Source organism: Carassius gibelio, chromosome A12 (genome assembly GCF_023724105.1).
Source record: "Carassius gibelio isolate Cgi1373 ecotype wild population from Czech Republic chromosome A12, carGib1.2-hapl.c, whole genome shotgun sequence".
NCBI lineage: Eukaryota > Metazoa > Chordata > Actinopteri > Cypriniformes > Cyprinidae > Carassius > Carassius gibelio.
The window spans coordinates 2,639,441-2,660,897 of record NC_068382.1 but is presented as its reverse complement, the minus strand read 5'-3'; the positions used below and the strand labels follow the sequence as shown (position 1 = coordinate 2,660,897).

General features: G+C 34.0%; 2 long non-coding RNA genes across 3 annotated transcripts in view; one reads left to right on the top strand and one right to left on the bottom strand.

Moving 5' to 3' along the window:
* Positions 1 to 19,827, top strand: part of LOC128025692 (uncharacterized) — a 51,594-nt gene extending 31,767 nt beyond the window's left edge. The window contains exons 2-3 of the long non-coding RNA XR_008186199.1: positions 13,802 to 13,929; positions 19,582 to 19,827. This is a non-coding gene — a long non-coding RNA (uncharacterized LOC128025692). The remainder of the gene's footprint in view (positions 1 to 13,801; positions 13,930 to 19,581) is intronic.
* The window catches only part of LOC128025690 (uncharacterized), a 104,928-nt gene that overhangs the window by 65,634 nt on the left and 17,837 nt on the right, over positions 1 to 21,457 (bottom strand). The gene's annotated exons all lie outside the window — the stretch shown is intronic.

Sequence of the window (21,457 nt, the reverse complement as noted above, 5' to 3'; positions counted from 1 at the left end):
TTTATGTTCACGTGGCTGTTTTCGTTTATATTCGCCAAGCTGTTATGTATTTTGAAATAATCTTGTCCGTTATGTGTTCGTTCGTACGACGAAAGGCAGAATCCTGCAGCTCGAGAGATATGTTATTCTGCCAGTCGCGCTTTCAAATAGTCTTGCACACTTAAACAGGTCACAAACACCTGCATTTAGCTCTTGTTGTGTTACAATGGGTTTATTGTGTGCATTTGTGGTAATATTTTATTTAAAAAAGCTCTTAAACAAGAATAAATTCGTTTGTTTTCAGCTGGACACTGTACGCGCTGATCGGAGGCGTGATTTCAGATAGGCAGCCACAAATATTTCATTTTCACACAAACAGTTCAAAAACATCTTAATTTAGCTCTTGGTGTGTTCTAATTGGTTGATTGTGTGATATCGCTGTAATAATTTATTTTTAAAAGCTTTAAAACAGGAATAAATTCGTTTTCTCTGAGCTCTTTACTCCAGACGCTCGTGATCACAGCGGTGATTCATCTCTCCTATTTCTCACGTATCTCTGGCCAGAAATAATTTATCCATGAGCCCTGAACCGGTAATAATCAGATATGTTGGTTTAGCTTGTCAGTGTGAATTAAATCTAAGTATTTGTTTGTATTTTTAACCGATTTAAAAGTGAAAGTAAAAGTTCGGGAATTGAACCTGTAGGGGCGCTATTTCTCTCAGACAATGGAAGTCTGAAGCACATATACTCAAACAGAGGGACAGCGTGAGATGAGATGTCTGACAGTTTTTTAATTTTCTGTTATCCATACAGTGTTGTAAAGTCGTGAAACTATGCATATTTCCTCAGAATGACTTTTTCATCTGTATGAAAAAATTCTTTGACGTGTTTGGAAGCTGCAATTTAAAAATACAATAATGATTCCCTTTGTAAGGTCATTTAAAAAAATCACCACGGCAAAACCATTCAAGCTATCCAAAATCCATTCACAATTTAAGTTCCTATCAGAAATACTGATGTGTGTTCAGAGTTTTGTGAAATTCTAAGTATGTTATTTGCCTCAAAATCACCTGAGAAGTATTCCAGTTTGACATGTTGCCACGGCAACAATTTTTTAGATATCAATATCCCCCTTGCAGATTTATATCGGCTGTGTTTTAACATTATTCTGATGAAGTTTGAAGCAAATCGAGTAATAATAAGATGCTGAATTCAAATCATTTTGAAAATGACACACTTCCTTCTGCCAGTTGGTGGCGCTATAACTTTGACTCCTAATAGTCACATATATGCGATCGACATTATACAACGAATAATCTGATGAAGTTTGATTAAAATCAGGAAATGTATGTGGATGGTATTAGACACTTCCTGTTTCTAATTTCTTGCCATAATTTCAACGCCTCGCCACGAGCAAACCGTTCGAGATATCAAAAATCCCCTGGCAATTTTTCATCCCCAGTGTCTTGAGATCATGTTGACCGAGTTTGGCGGCAATCGAGAAAAAAACCTATGACAAGTATTTCAAATTCCAGAGCATGCGCTTTTTACATAACTCTAAATAGCTGACTTCCTGTTGGGTGGAGCCTATGACATGCAATACGAAAGTTGTTCGGCACGATGAGATCTATATGTGTACTGAGTTTCATATGAATATGTGCAAGTATGTGTGAGCTATACATCAACATTTCTGACTGTGTTCCAGGGGGCGCCGTAGAGCCCCTGTGCCACGCCCGGGTCCCAGCCTCTGCAGGCTCCTAAAGGCCACAGATTCCAAAGTGTGCGCGAATTTTCAAGAGTTTTTGAGTATGTTAAGGACCCCAAAAGCCCCCACAACTTTGACTAAAAATTTGAATACTAAACCCTAAATAGCCAACTTCCTGTTGGGCGGAGCCTATGATATGCAATACAAAAGTTGTTTGGATTGATGAGATTTATATGTGTACCGAGTTTCATACGTCTACGAGCAAGAATGTATGATATATGGCCCTCCATATTCCAGGGGGCGCTGTAGAGCCCCTGTGCCACGCCCGTGTATCAGTCTCTGCCCGGCCCTAATGGCCGCAGGTTCCAATCTGTGTGCCAATTTTCAAGACTTTTTAAGCACGTTAAGGGCCCCAAAAGCCCCCGAGACGTTGGAAAAAAATTATAATAATAATAATAATAATAATAATAATAATAATAATAATAATAATAAAAAATAATCCTAAGGAAAACAATAGGCCTCTCGCCCTTTGGGCTTGAGCCCTAATAATAATAAATATAGCTGCAAGCAGCGATGGCGGGCTCAAGCCACCAATGCCATCGCCACCCCGGTGGCATCAGGTAAACTGTGCCCAGCGGGCACATGCATTCACAATATCCCTCTGGCAGTGAGGTTTTAAATGATATGGCAGTTAAAGGGTTAATCCGAATCATCTAGACTTTAAAATCACGTTCACAGAACAATATATATATATATATATAACTTTAGTAACACTTTACAATAAGATTTCATTTATAAACATTATGTTAACATGAACAATATTTATATAGCATTCATTCATGTCAGTTAATATACCAAATTAAACATTAAAACATTGTTTTATTGTGATTTTTTTCCAAGCACATTTTACCAATTCCAAACCATATCAATCTTAATAACTACCATTATTTTTTTATTTAATCATTTATGAGTGCTATACAATAGTCCAGGAAAGCTGGAAGAGAAAAACAGGTCAAGAAGAACTGACAAAAAGAATTGCAAAATAATTAGGAATTAATGTGAAGATTAATTTTTAGTCAATTCTGCAAGACAGACTTTCAGGAAAGGAGGTGGAATAAAAATGAGCTCCTAAATCTTAATCCCGGATTCTGGAAGATATATTACTCAAACCATCGGACAAGAGGAGGTGGTGCTGGTCCTTCACGAGTCACTCTAATCTGTTCATAAAGCCTATATATAAAGTCTTAATATATAGTATTTCACAATACTTCATAGTATTCTAATTAAATAATTTTTTGGAATCTTAGATCTCTCAGAACCTGACACATTGTAATTCTGAGACTCCAGGAAAGTGGCAGTTCTGTAAAATGTTGGCGCTGGAGACTAAATGCTCCCTGATAGTTTCACACCTAATTCACTTAACACACACACAAACACACACACACACACACACACATTAACCACAGTGACAGAGGGACAGAGTGACATCAGATGTATGATAGTTTTTTAATTTTCTATCATCCATATAATGTTGTATAGTCATGGAACTATGCATATTTCCTCAGAATGACTTGTCTGCTATGTGTACATTTTTTTGAAGTGTTTAGAAGCTGCACTTTAAAAAAATAAAAGACATTTACTGGTTACTTTTTTACTGTTATTTCAAAAAATCACCACGCAAAATCATTCAAGCTATCCAAAATTCATTCACACCTGTTCTGTAAGATAAATTCTTTAAACAGTGGTAAAAGAGGATGTGGTGCTGAACCTTCAAGAGTCACTCAAAACGTATCTGTCCATAAAGCTTATAAAGAATTATTCTTAATATACAGTTCACAATACTTCAGCTTGTTATTCTAATTAAGTGAGGGTCATTTTATCAGTAAAATACATAAAATACATATTATTTTTCTTTGAAAGATTTCTATAAATGATTTAAATCATACTTGTTTTACAATAATTATTTAAAAGTGATCCTATAGCTCCATCTGGTGGCCATTATTGGTACTAAGAATTGCAAGCTTGATTTATAAGTTATGATAGTTTTAATTTTATGCTGGCTCTTGAAAATGATAAAGCTATGAAACTTACTGTGCTTCCTTCAAATGATGACTTCTACGTATATAAAAAATTATGAAGAGTTGGAATGAAAAATTTTAAAGATATAGTAAAATAACGATTGTATTTTTTTATGTTACTTTAATAAATCGCTATGGCCACACCATTTAAGCTATCCTAAACCCATTCGCAATTTAACATCTTCAGTATATTAGCTTCATGTTAAAAAAGTTTGCTGTGAACTTGTGTCTTCTTGGAGGAGTATGAATTCATTTACAGGCTGATTTTATCATAAATCCACAATAAAATTTCTGAGTTCTGTATCAATCTGTGTTGTTGTTTGTTTTTTTTTTGTTTTTTTTATTTTTCATAGGAAGATAACTGACCCTTTACTCTCCTTTTTAATAAATGTGCTTATAACCCAAGAACAAGCTTTTTATAGCTGTATTTATAAACTGCTTACTACTGACTATTAATATTGGGACAAGGCTTTATAAAGCATGAACTGAATATTTACTGTTTGAGTTTGAAATTATTATTTGCAGCACAAATAAGGTTTTTTAGGATTTTTAAAAATCCCTAAAACTGTCAGAAAAGGATAAGGCCTATAAGATTTTATGTGAGTGGCTAAATTTATTTGTTTTTATAACTATAATGCATAAACTATGAAATTATACAAAATGTATAAAAATGTACAACAGTTATTCTTTTCCAATGTTTTTTATTTATTTATTTATTTAAATTTTTTTTATTTTATTTACATTTCAAAACATTTGCCTACTGCAATCATTCTAAACAGCTTGAATAAAACCTGTTAATATTTATTATAGACCACTGTAACTGTGTATAATCTAACAAACAAGTTTATTATGAAAATAAAAGTGTACACCAGATAAATTGGACGATAAAGAAATTACTAACAATAGTATAATAGAGCATGTTTTAGGTTTTTAGGCGTTTAGATGCAGAAATGGACAAATCAAATGTAAAATAAAATGTAATTGATTTAATTAAATATAGATTAATTCTTGTTAGAGCAAAATAATAAATAAATAAATAAATAAATAAATAAATAAATAAATAAATAAATAAATACGTACACACATTAAAAAAAGCAGCCAAGATGAATGAGTTTCATTTTTTATATGGATCAAAATTGAAGACAGAAGCAGCTGGTATATGCGGTCACTTAATATTAAAATCCAGTAGATCCATTTCAGATTTATTTCTCAACAGTTTATGTTCACGTGGCTGTTTTCGTTTATAGTCGCCAAGCTATTATGTATTTTGAAATAATCTTGTCCGTGATGTGTTCGTTCGTACGACGAAAGGCAGAATCCTGCAGCTCGAGAGATATATGTTATTCTGCCAGTCTCGCTTTCAAATAGTCTTGCACACTTAAACAGGTCACAAACACCTGCATTTACCTCTTGTTGTGTTACAGTGGGTTTATTGTGTGCATTTGTGGTAATATTTTATTTAAAAAAGCTCTTAAACAAGAATAAATTCGTTTGTTTTGAGCTCGACACTGTACGCGCTGATCGGAGGCGGTGATTTCAGATAGGCAGCTGCAAATATTTCATTTTCACACAAACAGTTCAAAAACATCTGAATTTAGCTCTTGGTGTGTTCTAATTGGTTGATTGTGTGATATCGCTGTAATAATTTATTTTTAAAAGCTTTAAAACAGGAATAAATTCGTTTTTTCTGAGCTCTTTACTCCAGACGCTCATGATCACAGCGGTGATTCATCTCTCCTATTTCTCACGTATCTCTGGCCAGAAATAATTTATCCATGAGCCCTGAACCGGTAATAATCAGATATGTTGGTTTAGCTTGTCAGTGTGAATTAAATCTAAGTATTTATTTGTATTTTTAACCGATTTAAAAGTGAAAGTAAAAGTCCGGTAATTGAACCTGTAGGGGCGCTATTTCTCTCAGACAATGGAAGTCTGAAGCACATATACTCAAACAGAGGGACAGAGTGAGATGAGATGTCTGACAGTTTTTTTAATTTTCTGTTATCCATACAGTGTTGTAAAGTCGTGAAACTATCCATATTTACTCAGAATGACTTTTTTTCTGTACGAAAAAAGGTTTTGAAGTGTTTGGAATTTAAAAATGCAGGAAAATTATTAATTCCATTTCTACTGTCATTTAAAAAAATCACCACGACAAAACCGTTTAAGCTATCCAAAATCCATTGGCAATTTAAGTTGTTTAAAATGTTTTGGCATCATGTAGACAAAGTTTGGTGTGTATAGTGTTACTCTCCTCTGAGCAGTATGCATTAATTCACAGCTAAATGTAAAAAAAAATCCACATTCAAATCAAAATAGCTGACTTCCTGTTGATCGTAGCTGATGACTGTGAATTAGAAAGTTGTCCGGCTTGATAAGAAAAATTTTTGTACCGAGTTTGGTGTCTGTAGCTAAAACTAACCCCGCCACTTTTGACAAAAGGTGGCGCTATAGAGTGCCTCTTCCACGCCCTCTTATGAACTTTTGCCAGTGTCTAGTTATCATAAATACTGATATGTGTTCTGAGTTTGATGAAATTCTAAGCATGTTATATGCCTCAAAATCACCTGAGAAGTATTCCAGTTTAACATGTTGCCACGGCAACAATATTTTTAGATATCAATATCCCCCCAGCAGATTTATATCGGCTGTGTTTTAACATTATTCTGATGAAGTTTGAAGCAAATCGAGTAAAAATAAGATGCTGAATTCAAATCATTTTGAAAATGACACACTTCCTGCTGCCAGTTGGTGGCGCTATAACTTTGACTCCTAATAGTTACATATATGTGATCGACATCATATAACGAATAATCTGATGCAGTTTGATTAAAATCAGGAAATGTATGTGGATGGTATTAGACACTTCCTGTTTCTCATTTCTCGCCATAATTTCAACACCTCGCCACGAGCAAACCGTTCAAGATATCAAAAATCCCCTGGCAATTTTTCATCCCCAATGTCTTGAGATCATGTTGACCGAATTTGGTGGCAATCGGCAAAAAAACCTATGACAAGTATTTCAAATTCCAGAGCATGCGCTTTTTACATAACTCTAAATAGCTGACTTCCTGTTGGGCGGAGCCGAATGACATGCAGTACGAAAGTTGTTCAGCACGATGAGATCTATATGTGTACTGAGTTTCATATTAATACGAGCAAGTATGTGTGAGCTATACATCAACATTTATGACTGTGTTCCAGGGGGCGCCATAGAGCCCCTGTGCCACGCCCGGGTCCCAGCCTCTGCAGGCTCCTAAAGGCCACAGATTCCAAAGTGTGCGCAAATTTTCAAGAGTTTTTGAGTATGTTAAGGACCCCAAAAGCCCCCACAACTTTGACGAAAAATATGAATACTAAACGCTAAATATCCAACTTCCTGTTGGGGCGGAGCCTATGACATGCAGTACAAAAGTTGTTTGGTTTGATGAGATCTACATGTGTACCGAGTTTCGTGTGTCTACGTGCAAGTATGTATGATATATGGCCCTCAGTATTCCAGGGGGCGCTGTAGAGCCCCTGTGCCACGCCCGTGTATCAGTCTCTGCCCGGCCCTAATGGCCGCAGGTTCCAATGTGTGTGCCAATTTTCAAGACTTTTTAAGCATGTTAAGGGCCCCAAAAGCCCCCGAAACCTTGAAGAAAAATAATAATAATAACAAATAATCCTAAGGAAAACAATAGGGCTCTCGCCCTCCAGGCTTGAGCCCTAAATATAGCTGCAAGCAGCGATGGCGGGCTCAAGCCACCAATGCCATCGCCACCCCGGTGGCATCAGGTAAACTGTGCCCAGCGGGCACATGCATTCACAATATCCCTCTGGCAGTGACGTTTTAAAGGATATGGCGGTTAAAGGGTTAATCCGAATCATCTAGACTTTAAAATCACATTCACAGAACAATATATACATATATATATTCCCCAAACATATATATATATATTTAGTAACACTTTACAATAAGATTTCATTTATAAACATTATGTTAACATGAACAATATTTATATAGCATTAATTTATGTCAGTTAATATTCCAAACTTAAACATTAAAACATTGTTTTATTGTGATTTTTTTCCAAGCACATTTTACCAATTCCAAACCATATCAATCTTAATAACTACCATTATTTTTTATTTAATCATTTATGAGTGCTATACAATATTCCAGGAAAGCTGGAAGAGAAAAACTCCTTATATTCATGTGCAGAATTATTAGGCTGTTTTCTTTTACAGATGAAATGCGCTAAAAAAGAGTTTTAACTCAAACTGTTTTAACTCAAAGTCGAAAATTATGAAATACCCATGAGAAATATCAAACACAAATGCAATACAGAAATGGATAAGTTAAGACTTGACCATTGTACAAAAATGCTGACTGGGTCATGAGGTCAGAAAAGAAGAAGAAAAAAAAAAAACAGGTCAAGAAGAACTGACAAAAATAATTGCAAAATAATTAGGAATTAATGTGAAGATTAATTTTTAGTCAATTCTGCAAGACAGACTTTCAGGAAAGGAGGTGGAATAAAAATGAGCTCCTAAATCTTAATCCCGGATTCTGGAAGATATATTCCTCAAACCATCGGACAAGAGGAGGTGGTGTTGGTCCTTCATGAGTCACTCTAATCTGTTCATAAAGCCTATATATAAAGTCTTAATATATAGTATTTCACAATACTTCATGGTATTCTAATCAAATCATTTTTTGGAATCTTAGATCTCTCAGAACCTGACACCGAGTAATTCTGAGACTCCAGGAAAGTGGCAGTTCTGTAAAATGTTGGCGCTGGAGACTAAATGCTCCCTGATAGTTTCACACCTAATTCACTTAACACACACACACACACACACATACACACACACACACACACACACACACACATTACCCACAGTGACAGAGGGACAGAGTGACATCAGATGTATGATAGTTTTTTAATTTTCTATCATCCATATAGTGTTGTATAGTCATGAAACTATGCATATATCCAGAATGACTTGTCTTCTATGTGTACATTTTTTTGAAGTGTTTAGAAGCTGCACTTAAAAAAATAAAAGACATTTACTAGTTACTTTTTTACTGTTATTTCAAAAAATCACCACAACAAAACCATTCAAGCTATTCAAAATTCATCCGCACCTGTACTGTAAGATACATTCTTTAAACAGTGGTAAAAGAGGATGTGGTGCTGATCCTTCAAGAGTCACTCAAAACTTATCTGTCCATAAAGCCTATAAAGAATTATTCTTAATATACAGTTCACAATACTTCAGCATGTTGTTCTAATTAAGTGAGGGTCATTTTATCAGTAAAATACATAAAATTCATATTATTTTTCTTTGAAAGATTTCTATAAATGATTTAAATCATACTTGTTTCTACAATAATTATTTAAAAGTGATCCTATAGCTCCATCTGGTGGCCATTATTGGTACTAAGAATTGCCAGCTTGATTTATATGTTATGATAGTTTTAATTTTATGCTGGCTCTTGAAAATGATAAAGCTATGAAACTTACTGTGCTTCCTTCAAATGATGACTTCTAGGTATATAAAAAATTATGAAGAGTTGGAATTAAAATTTTTAAAGATATAGTAAAATAAGTATGGTATTTTTTTATGTTACTTTAATAAATCTCTATGGCCACACCATTTAAGGTATCCTAAACCCATTCGCAATTTAACATCTTCCGTATATGGCTTCATGTTAAAAAAGTTCGGTGTGAACTACTTGTGTCTTCTTGGAGGAGAATGAATTCATTTACAGGCTGAGTTTATCATAAATCCACAATAACATTTCTGAGTTCTGTATCAATCAGTGTTGTTGTTTGTTTATTTTTATTTTTTTATTTTTCATAGGAAGATAACTGACCCTTTACTCTCCTTTTTAATAAATGAGCTATTTATAGCTGTATTTATAAACTGCTTACTACTGACTATTAATATTGGGACAAGGTTTTATGAAGCATGAACTGACTATTTACTAATGAGTGCAGTTATTATAAAGTGTTATCAATGCATTTGCTAATGTTAACAAATTAGACATTATTTTACAGTGTTATCAAATCCCTTAAATGATTTGTAAGTGTTTTGTAATGACTTTATTGACCTAAAAGCATTTGTGAAAGTTCTGCTTACATTACAGCTTAGTCTTGATCTGTGAGCTGAACAGATTTACTGTTACATCCATGAGATTATGTAAATTCAAATAAATATCATGTCACAGGATGTCAGAGGTCAGTATCAAATTAGTTTGAAATTATTATTTGCAGCACAAATAAGGTTTTTTAGGATTTTTAAAAATCCCTAAAACTGTCAGAAAAGGATAAGGCCTAAGATTTCTATGTGAGTGGCTAAATTTGTTTGTTTTTATAACTATAATGCATAAACTATGAAACTATACAAAATGTATAAAAAAGTACAAGTTATTCTTTTCCAATGTTTTTTATTTATTTACATTTTTTTTTTTTTTTTTGGGATTTACATTTTAAAAAATTAGCCTATGGCAATCATTCTAAACAGCTTGAATAAAACCTGTTAATATTTATTATAGACCACTATAACTGTGTATAATCTAACAAACGAGTTTATTATGAAAATAAAGTGTGTACACCAGATAAATTGGACGATAAAGAAATTGCTAACAATAGTATAATAGAGCATGTTTTAGGTTTTTAGGCGTTTAGATGCAGAAATGGACAAATCAAATGTAAAATCAAATGTAATTGATTTAATTAAATATAGATTAAGTCTTGTTAGAGCAAAATAATAAATAAATACGTACACACATTAAAAAAGCAGCCAAGATGAATGAGTTTAATTTTTTATATAGATTAAAATTGAAGACAGAAGCAGCTGGTATATGCGGTCACTTAATATTAAAATCCAGTAGATCCACTTCAGATTTATTTCTCAACAGTTTATGTTCACGTGGCTGTTTTCGTTTATATTAGCCAAGCTATTATGTATTTTGAAATAATCTTGTCCGTGATGTGTTCGTTCTTACGACGAAAGGCAGAATCCTGCAGCTCGAGAGATATATGTTATTCTGCCAGTCGCGCTTTCAAATAGTCTTGCGCACTTAAACGGGTCACAAACACCTGCATTTAGCTCGTGTAGTGTTATAATGGATGTATTGTGTGCATTTATGGCAATAATTTATTTTGAAAAGCTCTTAAACAAGAATAAATTCGTTTGTTTTGAACTTGTGACACTGTGCGTGCTGATCGGAGGCAGTGATTTCATATAGGCAGCCGCGAATATTTCATTTTCACACAAACAGTTCAAAAACATCTTAATTTAGCTCTTGGTGTGCTCTAATTGGTGAATTGTGTGATATCGCTGCAATACTTTATTTTTAATAGCTATAAAACAAGAATAAACTCGTTTTTTTCTGAGCTCATCATTCCACACGCTCCTGCTCAGAGCGGTGATTCATCTCTCGTGTTTCTCACGTATCACTGACCACACATCAATTATTAATGAGCCCTGACCTTATAATAATCATATATGTTGGTTTAGCTTGTCAGTGTGAATTAAATCCAAGTATTTATTTGTATTTTAACCGATTTAAAATCGAAACCAAAAGACAGTCTCCTCCCTTTTTTATTCCGGTAACTGCACCTGTAGGGGCGCTATTTCTCTCAGACAATGGAAGTCTAAGCACACACACTCAAACAGAGGGACAGAGTGATATGAGATGTCTGACAGTTTTTTAATTTTCTGTTATCCATACAGTGTTGTAAAGTCATGAAACTATGCATATTTACCCAGAATAACTTTTTTTCTTTATGAAAAAAGGTTTTGAAGTGTTTGGAATTTAAAAATGCAGGAAAATTAATAATTCCATCTTTATTGTCATTTTAAAAAATCCCCACGACAAAACCATCCAAGCTATCCAAAACCCATTCACAATTTAAGTTCCTCAATGTTTTTTCAACATGTACACCAAGTTTGGTGTGTATAGTGTTACTCTCCTCTGAGCAGTATGCATTAATTCACAGCTAAATGTAAAAAACAATCCACATTCAAATCAAAATAGCCGACTTCCTGTTGGTCGTAGCTGATGACTGTGAATTACAAAGTTGTCCGTCTTGATAAGAACAATTTTTGTACTGAGTTTGGTGTCTGTAGCTAAAACTAACCCCCCCACTTTTGACAAAAGGTGGCGCTATAGAGTGCCTCTTCCACGCCCTCTTATGAAATTTTGCCAGAATCTAGCTGTCACTAATACTGATATGTGTTCTGAGTTTGATGAAATTCTAAGCATGTTATATGCCTCAAAATCACCTGAGAAGTATTCCAGTTTGACATGTTGCCACGGCAACAATATTTTTAGATATCAATATCCCCCCAGCAGATTTATATCGGCTGTGTTTTAACATTATTCTGATGAAGTTTGAAGCAAATCGAGTAAAAATAAGATGCTGAATTCAAAGCATTTTGAAAATGACACACTTCCTGCTGCCACTTGGTGGCGCTATAACTTTGACTCCTAATAGTCACATATATGCGATCGACATCATACAATGAATAATCTGATGAAGTTTGATTAAAATTAGGAAATGTATGTGGATGGTATTAGACACTTCCTGTTTCTCATTTCTCGCCATAATTTCAAAGCCTCGCCACGAGCAAACCGTTTGAGATATCAAAAATCCCCTGGCAATTTTTCATCCCCAATGTCTTGAGATCATGTTGACCGAGTTTGGCGGCAATCGAGTAAAAAACCTATGACAAGTATTTCAAATTCCAGAGCATGCGCTTTTTACATAACTCTAAATAGCTGACTTCCTGTTGGGCGGAGCCTATGATATGCAATACGAAAGTTGTTCGGCACGATGAGATCTATATGTGTACTGAGTTTCATATTAATACGTGCAAGTATGTGTGAGCTATACATCAACATTTATAACTGTGATCCAGGGGGCGCCGTAGAGCCCCTGTGCCACGCCCAGGTCTCAGCCTCTGCAGGCTCCTTCAGGCCACAGATTCCAAAGTGTGCGCAAATTTTCAAGAGTTTTTGAGTATGTTAAGGACCCCAAAAGCCCCCACAACTTTGACGACAAATATGAATAATAAACCCCAAATAGCCAACTTCCTGTTGGGCGGAGCCTATGATATGCAATACGAAAGTTGTTTGTATTGATGAGTTCTATATGTGTACCGAGTTTCGTATGTCTATGTGCAAGTATGTATGATATATGGCCCTCCATATTCCAGGGGGCGCTGTAGAGCCCCTGTGCCACGCCCGTGTATCAGTCTCTGCCCGGCCCTAATGGCCGCAGGTTCCAATGTGTGTGCCAATTTTCAAGACTTTTTAAGCATGTTAAGGGCCCCAAAAGCCCCCGAAACCTTGAAGAAAAATAATAATAAATATAGCTGCAAGCAGCGATGGCGGGCTCAAGCCACCAATGCCATCGCCACCCCGGTGGCATCAGGTAAACTGTGCCCAGCGGGCACATGCATTCACAATATCCCTCTGGCAGTGACGTTTTAAAGGATATGGCGGTTAAAGGGTTAATCCGAATCATCTAGACTTTAAAATCACATTCACAGAACAATATATATATATATTCCCCAAACATATATATATATATATATTTAGTAACACTTTACAATAAGATTTCATTTATAAACATTATGTTAACATGAACAATATTTATATAGCATTAATTTATGTCAGTTAATATTCCAAACTTAAACATTAAAACATTGTTTTATTGTGATTTTTTTCCAAGCACATTTTACCAATTCCAAACCATATCAATCTTAATAACTACCATTATTTTTTATTTAATCATTTATGAGTGCTATACAATAGTCCAGGAAAGCTGTAAGAGAAAAACTCCTTATATTCATGTGCATAATTATTAGGCTGTTTTCTTTTACAGATGAAATGCGCTAAAAAAGAGTTTTAACTCAAACTGTTTTAACTCAAAGTCGAAAATTATGAAATACCCATGAGAAATATCAAACACAAATGCAATACAGAAATGGATAAGTTAAGACTTGACCATTGTACAAAAATGCTGACTGGGTCATGAGGTCAGAAAAGAAGAAGAAAAAAAAAAACAGGTCAAGAAGAACTGACAAAAATAATTGCAAAATAATTAGGAATTAATGTGAAGATTAATTTTTAGTCAATTCTGCAAGACAGACTTTCAGGAAAGGAGGTGGAATAAAAATGAGCTCCTAAATCTTAATTCCGGATTCTGGAAGATATATTCCTCAAACCATCGGACAAGAGAAGGTGGTGCTGGTCCTTCATGAGTCACTCTAATCTGTTCATAAAGCCTATATATAAAGTCTTAATATATAGTATTTCACAATACTTCATGGTATTCTAATTAAATCATTTTTTGGAATCTTAGATCTCTCAGAACCTGACACCGAGTAATTCTGAGACTCCAGGAAAGTGGCAGTTCTGTAAAATGTTGGCGCTGGAGACTAAATGCTCCCTGATAGTTTCACACCTAATTCACTTAACACACACACACACATACACACACACACACACACACACACACACACACACACACACACACACACACACACACACATTACCCACAGTGACAGAGGGACAGAGTGACATCAGATGTATGATAGTTTTTTAATTTTCTATCATCCATATAGTGTTGTATAGTCATGAAACTATGCATATTTCCTCAGAATGACTTGTCTTCTATGTGTACATTTTTTTTTAAGTGTTTAGAAGCTGCACTAAAAAAATAAAAGACATTTACTGGTTACTTTTTTACTGTTATTTAAAAATTCACCACGACAAAACCATTCAAGCTATTCAAAATTCATCCGCACCTCTTTTGTAAGATAAATTCTTTAAACAGTGGTAAAAGAGAATGTGGTGCTGATCCTTCAAGAGTCACTCAAAACTTATCTGTCCATAAAGCCTATAAAGAATTATTCTTAATATACAGTTCACAATACTTCAGCATGTTGTTCTAATTAAGTGAGGGTCATTTTATCAGTAAAATACATAAAATTCATATTATTTTTCTTTGAAAGATTTCTATAAATGATTTAAATCATACTTGTTTCTACAATAATTATTTAAAAGTGATCCTATAGCTCCATCTGGTGGCCATTATTGGTACTAAGAATTGCCAGCTTGATTTATATGTTATGATAGTTTTAATTTTATGCTGGCTCTTGAAAATGATAAAGCTATGAAACTTACTGTGCTTCCTTCAAATGATGACTTCTAGGTATATAAAAAATTATGAAGAGTTGGAATTAAAAATTTTAAAGATATAGTAAAATAACTATGGTATTTTTTTATGTTACTTTAATAAATCTCTATGGCCACACCATTTAAGGTATCCTAAACCCATTCGCAATTTAACATCTTCAGTATATTGGCTTCATGTTAAAAAAGTTTGGTGTGAACTACTTGTGTCTTCTTGGAGGAGAATGAATTCATTTACAGGCTGAGTTTATCATAAATCCACAATAACATTTCTGAGTTCTGTATCAATCAGTGTTGTTGTTTGTTTATTTTTATTTGTTTATTTTTCATAGGAAAATAACTGACCCTTTACTCTCCTTTTTAATAAATGTGCTTATAAACCAAGAACAAGCTATTTATAGCTGTATTTATAAACTGCTTACTACTGACTATTAATATTGGGACAAGGCTTTATGAAGCATGAACTGACTATTTACTAATGAGTGCAGTTATTATAAAGTGTTATCAATGCATTTGCTAATGTTAACAAATTAGACATTATTTTACAGTGTTATCAAACCCCTAAATGATTTGTAAGTGTTTTGTAATGATTTTATTGACCTAAAAGCATTTGTGAAAGTTCTGCTTGCATTACAGCTTAGTCTTGATCTGTGAGCTGAACAGATTTACTGTTACATCCATGAGATTATGTAAATTCAAATAAATATCATGTCACAGGATGTCAGAGGTCAGTATCAAATTAGTTTGAAATTATTATTTGCAGCACAAATAAGGTTTTTTAGGATTTTTAAAAATCCCTAAAACTGTCAGAAAAGGATAAGGCCTAAGATTTCTATGTGAGTGGCTAAATTTGTTTGTTTTTATAACTATAATGCATAAACTATGAAACTATACAAAATGTATAAAAAAGTACAAGTTATTCTTTTCCAATGTTTTTTTATTTATTTACAATTTTTTTTTTTTTTTTGGGATTTACATTTTTAAAAATTAGCCTATGGCAATCATTCTAAACAGCTTGAATAAAACCTGTCAATATTTATTATAGACCACTATAACTGTGTATAATCTAACAAACGAGTTTATTATGAAAATAAAGTGTGTACACCAGATAAATTGGACGATAAAGAAATTGCTAACAATAGTATAATTACTTATTATTTTTAGTATTAGGTTTTTAGGCGTTTAGATGCAGAAATGGACAAATCAAATGTAAAATCAAATGTAATTGATTTAATTAAATATAGATTAAGTCTTGTTAGAGCAAAATAATAAATAAATACGTACACACATTAAAAAAGCAGCCAAGATAAATGAGTTTAATTTTTTATATAGATTAAAATTGAAGACAGAAGCAGCTGGTATATGCGGTCACTTAATATTAAAATCCAGTAGATCCACTTCAGATTTTTTTCTCAACAGTTTATGTTCACGTGGCTGTTTTCGTTTATATTAGCCAAGCTATTATGTATTTTGAAATAATCTTGTCCGTGATGTGTTCGTTCTTACGACGAAAGGCAGAATCCTGCAGCTCGAGAGATATATGTTATTCTGCCAGTCGCGCTTTCAAATAGTCTTGCACACTTAAACGGGTCACAAACACCTGCATTTAGCTCGTGTTGTGTTATAATGGATGTATTGTGTGCATTTATGGCAATAATTTATTTTGAAAAGCTCTTAAACAAGAATAAATTCGTTTGTTTTGAACTTGTGACACTGTGCGCGCTGATCGGAGGCAGTGATTTCAGATAGGCAGCCGCGAATATTTCATTTTCACACAAACAGTTCAAAAACATCTTAATTTAGCTCTTGGTATGCTCTAATTGGTGAATTGTGTGATATCGCTGCAATACTTTATTTTTAATAGCTATAAAACAAGAATAAACTCGTTTTTTTCTGAGCTCATCATTCCACACGCTCCTGCTCAGAGCGTGATTCATCTCTCGTGTTTCTCACGTATCACTGACCACACATCAATTATTAATGAGCCCTGACCTGGTAATAATCATATATGTTGGTTTAGCTTGTCAGTGTGAATTAAATCCAAGTATTTATTTGTATTTTAACCGATTTAAAATCGAAACCAAAAGACAGTCTCCTCCCTTTTTTATTCCGGTAACTGCACCTGTAGGGGCGCTATTTCTCTCAGACAATGGAAGTCTAAGCACACACACTCAAACAGAGGGACAGAGTGATATGAGATGTCTGACAGTTTTTTAATTTTCTGTTATCCATACAGTGTTGTAAAGTCATGAAACTATGCATATTTACTCAGAATAACTTTTTTTCTGTATGAAAAAAGGTTTTGAAGTGTTTGGAATTTAAAAATGCAGGAAAATTAATAATTCCATCTTTATTGTCATTTTAAAAAATCCCCACGACAAAACCATCCAAGCTATCCAAAACCCATTCACAATTTAAGTTCCTCAATGTTTTTTCAACATGTACACCAAGTTTGGTGTGTATAGTGTTACTCTCCTCTGAGCAGTATGCATTAATTCACAGCTAAATGTAAAAAACAATCCACATTCAAATCAAAATAGCCGACTTCCTGTTGGTCGTAGCTGATGACTGTGAATTAGAAAGTTGTCCGTCTTGATAAGAACAATTTTTGTACTGAGTTTGGTGTCTGTAGCTAAAACTAACCCCCCCACTTTTGACAAAAGGTGGCGCTATAGAGTGCCTCTTCCACGCCCTCTTATGAAATTTTGCCAGTGTCTAGCTGTCACTAATACTGATATGTGTTCTGAGTTTGATGAAATTCTAAGCATGTTATATGCCTCAAAATCACCTGAGAACTATTCCAGTTTGACATGTTGCCACGGCAACAATATTTTTAGATATCAATATCCCCCCAGCAGATTTATATTGGCTGTGTTTTAACATTATTCTGATGAAGTTTGAAGCAAATCGAGTAAAAATAAGATGCTGAATTCAAAGCATTTTGAAAATGACACACTTCCTGCTGCCACTTGGTGGCGCTATAACTTTGACTCCTAATAGTCACATATATGCGATCGACATCATACAATGAATAATCTGATGAAGTTTGATTAAAATTAGGAAATGTATGTGGATGGTATTAGACACTTCCTGTTTCTCATTTCTCGCCATAATTTCAAAGCCTCGCCACGAGCAAACCGTTTGAGATATCAAAAATCCCCTGGCAATTTTTCATCCCCAATGTCTTGAGATCATGTTGACCGAGTTTGGCGGCAATCGAGTAAAAAACCTATGACAAGTATTTCAAATTCCAGAGCATGCGCTTTTTACATAACTCTAAATAGCTGACTTCCTGTTGGGCGGAGCCTATGATATGCAATACGAAAGTTGTTCGGCACGATGAGATCTATATGTGTACTGAGTTTCATTTTAATACGTGCAAGTATGTGTGAGCTATACATCAACATTTATGACTGTGTTCCAGGGGGCGCTGTAGAGCCCCTGTGCCACGCCCAGGTCTCAGTCTCTGCAGGCTCCTAAAGGCCACAGATTCCAAAGTGTGCGCAAATTTTCAAGAGTTTTTGAGTATGTTAAGGACCCCAAAAGCCCCCACAAATTTGATGACAAATATGAATAATAAACCCCAAATAGCCAACTTCCTGTTGGGCGGAGCCTATGATATGCAATACGAAAGTTGTTTGTATTGATGAGTTCTATATGTGTACCGAGTTTCGTATGTCTATGTGCAAGTATGTATGATATATGGCCCTCCATATTCCAGGGGGCGCTGTAGAGCCCCTGTGCCACGCCCGTGTATCAGTCTCTGCCCGGCCCTAATGGCCGCAGGTTCCAATGTGTGTGCCAATTTTCAAGACTTTTTAAGCATGTTAAGGGCCCCAAAAGCCCCCGAAACCTTGAAGAAAAATAATAATAATAAATAATAATAATAATAATAATAATAACAAATAATCCTAAGGAAAACAATAGGGCTCTCGCCCTCCAGGCTTGAGCCCTAATAAATAATAATAATAAATATAGCTGCAAGCAGCGATGGCGGGCTCAAGCCACCAATGCCATCGCCACCCCGGTGGCATCAGGTAAACTGTGCCAGTAACACTTTACAATAAGATTTCATTTATAAACATTATGTTAACATGAACAATATTTATATAGCATTCATTCATGTCAGTTAATATTCCAAACTTAAACATTAAAACATTGTTTTGTGATTTTTTTCCAAGCACATTTTACCAATTCCAAACCATATCAATCTTAATAACTACCATTATTTTTTATTTAATAATTTATGAGTGTTATACAATAGTCCAGGGAAGCTGGAAGAGAAAAACTCCTTATATTCATGTGTGCAGAATTATTAGGCATGTTTTCTTTTACAGATGAAATGCACTAAAAAAAAGTTTTAACTCAAACTATTTTAACTCAAAGTCGAAAATTATGAAATACCCATGAGAAATATCAAACACAAATGCAATACAGAAATGGATAAGTTAAGACTTGACCATTGTACAAAAATGCTGACTGGGTCATGAGGTCAGAAAAGAAGAAGAAAAAAAAAAAACAGGTCAAGAAGAACTGACAAAAAGAATTGCAAAATAATTAGGAATTAATGTGAAGATTAATTTTTAGTCAATTCTGCAAGACAGACTTTTCAGGAAAGGAGGTGGAATAAAAATGAGCTCCTAAATCTTAATCCCGGATTCTGGAAGATATATTCCTCAAACCATCGGACAAGAGGAGGTGGTGCTGGTCCTTCACGAGTCACTGTAATCGGTTCAGAAAGCCTATATATAGTCTTATATATATATATATATATATAAGTCTTAATATATAGTATTTCACAATACTTCATGGTATTCTAATTAAATAATTTTTTGGAATCTTAGATCTCTCAGAACCTGACACATTGTAATTCTGAGACTCCAGGAAAGTGGCAGTTCTGTAAAATGTTGGCGCTGGAGACTAAATGCTCCCTGATAGTTTCACACCTAATTCAATTAACACACACACACACACACACACACACACACACATCACCCACGGTGACAGAGGGACAGAGTGACATCAGATGTATGATAGTTTTTTTAATTTTCTATCATCCATATAGTGTTGTATAGTCATGAAACTATGCATATTTCCTCAGAATGACTTGTCTTCTATGTGTACAATTTTTTTAAGTGTTTAGAAGCTGCACTTTAAAACAATAAAAGACATTTACTGGTTACTTTTTTACTGTTATTTCAAAAAATCACCACGACAAAACCATTCAAGCTATTCAAAATTCATCCGCACCTGTACTGTAAGATACATTCTTTAAACAGTGGTAAAAGAGGATGTGGGGCTGATCCTTCAAGAGTCACTCAAAACATATCTGTCCCTAAGCCTATAAAGAATTATTCTTAATATACAGTTCACAATACTTCAGCTTGATATTCTAATTAAGTTAGGGTCATTTTATCAGTAAAATACATAAAATTCATATTATTTTTCTTTGAAAGATTTCTATAAATGATTTAAATCATTATACTTGTTTCTACAATAATTATTTAAAAGTAATCCTATAGCGCCTTCTGGTGGCCATTATTGGTACTACTAATTGCAAGCTTGATTTATATGTTATGATAGTTTTAATTTTATGCTGGCTCTTGAAAATGATAAAGCTATGAAACTTACTGTGCTTCCTTCAAATGATGACTTCTACGTATATAAAAAATTATGAAGAGTTGGAATTAAAAATGTTAAAGATATAGTAAAATAACTATTGTATTTTTTATGTTACTTTAATAAATCGCTATGGCCACACCATTTAAGGTATCCTAAACCCTTTCGAAATTTTACATCTTCAGTATGTGAGTCATTCCACGAAACCGAAAGATATAGTAAAATAACTATTGTATTTTTTATGTTACTTTAATAAATCGCTATGGCCACACCATTTAAGGTATCCTAAACCCTTTCGAAATTTTACATCTTCAGTATGTGAGTCATTCCACGAAACCGGTACGATTTGGACTTAAACATTTTAAATTTTAAATAAATTTTTTACCTTTATATATTACTTTTCTGAACACACCACAACATTAATAACATATTCAACTTCCAGAAAAACATATTTTCCCACCTCAGGCATCAAGTCCCTATTTATTATTGGTTACTATTTTAAGGTAAGGGCACTATTAATCTTCAACCCCATTATGGACACTATGGGAGATCTCTGAATATGATTATAAAATGTATTTGTAATGAAATCAACATTTTCCTCTTATTCAGATGTCCCTCACACTTAATTCAATAATTGAAAATATAAAAGTTAAATAAAATCTCACTTTTGCAATACTAAAGCCTGAAATTGTCACTTTTTGTGACAGCAGCCTCATCATTTTTTACCAAAGTTGTGGTTTAACTTCAGAATTTGAACTAAAATCAGTATTCTTATTATTGCTCTGAATATTTCAGACTGAATTCAACAAACATTAAATTACTTTTTCATAAACTTAAATAATAATAATAAAAACTTAAGTGTAACAGGGTTGAGACTA